The sequence below is a fragment of the Nanorana parkeri genome, unplaced genomic scaffold (assembly GCF_000935625.1).
Source record: "Nanorana parkeri isolate BGI_ZX_2015 unplaced genomic scaffold, ASM93562v1 scaffold931, whole genome shotgun sequence".
Lineage (NCBI taxonomy): Eukaryota > Metazoa > Chordata > Amphibia > Anura > Dicroglossidae > Nanorana > Nanorana parkeri.
In genome coordinates, this window is record NW_017307199.1 from 3,300 (window position 1) to 3,734 (window position 435).

Sequence of the window (435 nt, forward strand, 5' to 3'; positions counted from 1 at the left end):
CAGTGCAGGCTTTCAGCAGGATCTGGGGAGAGCATACATCAGGGGGAGCTAAGGGCGGGGTTCAGACTATAGGAAACTGAAGCTCAGAGCCCCGTCCATGCCGCTGCTCCTGTGTATGGTAGCGCCGGCTCTGCTCCCAGTTTAACTGTGACTAGCACTAGTTATGTTTTGGTGGTTATATTTAAATTGGAAATAAAGCTGTGGCCTTGCCCTTTTCCAACTTAATTGTTGTCTTTTATGGGGAAAAGCTGAATATCAGCCAGTTTGGGGTATTTTTCTAGGCCTAGGCTTCTCATCAGTCAAAAAACAAACAGTCAATTTTTGACTATTCCTTTAATAAAAAACATTTTAAAAAATGGCTCCATCGATGTAATCCAGAGTCAGGATCAGGATGCAGGACCCCCGCCGACCCGCCGAAATAAAAAAAGTCCCGCC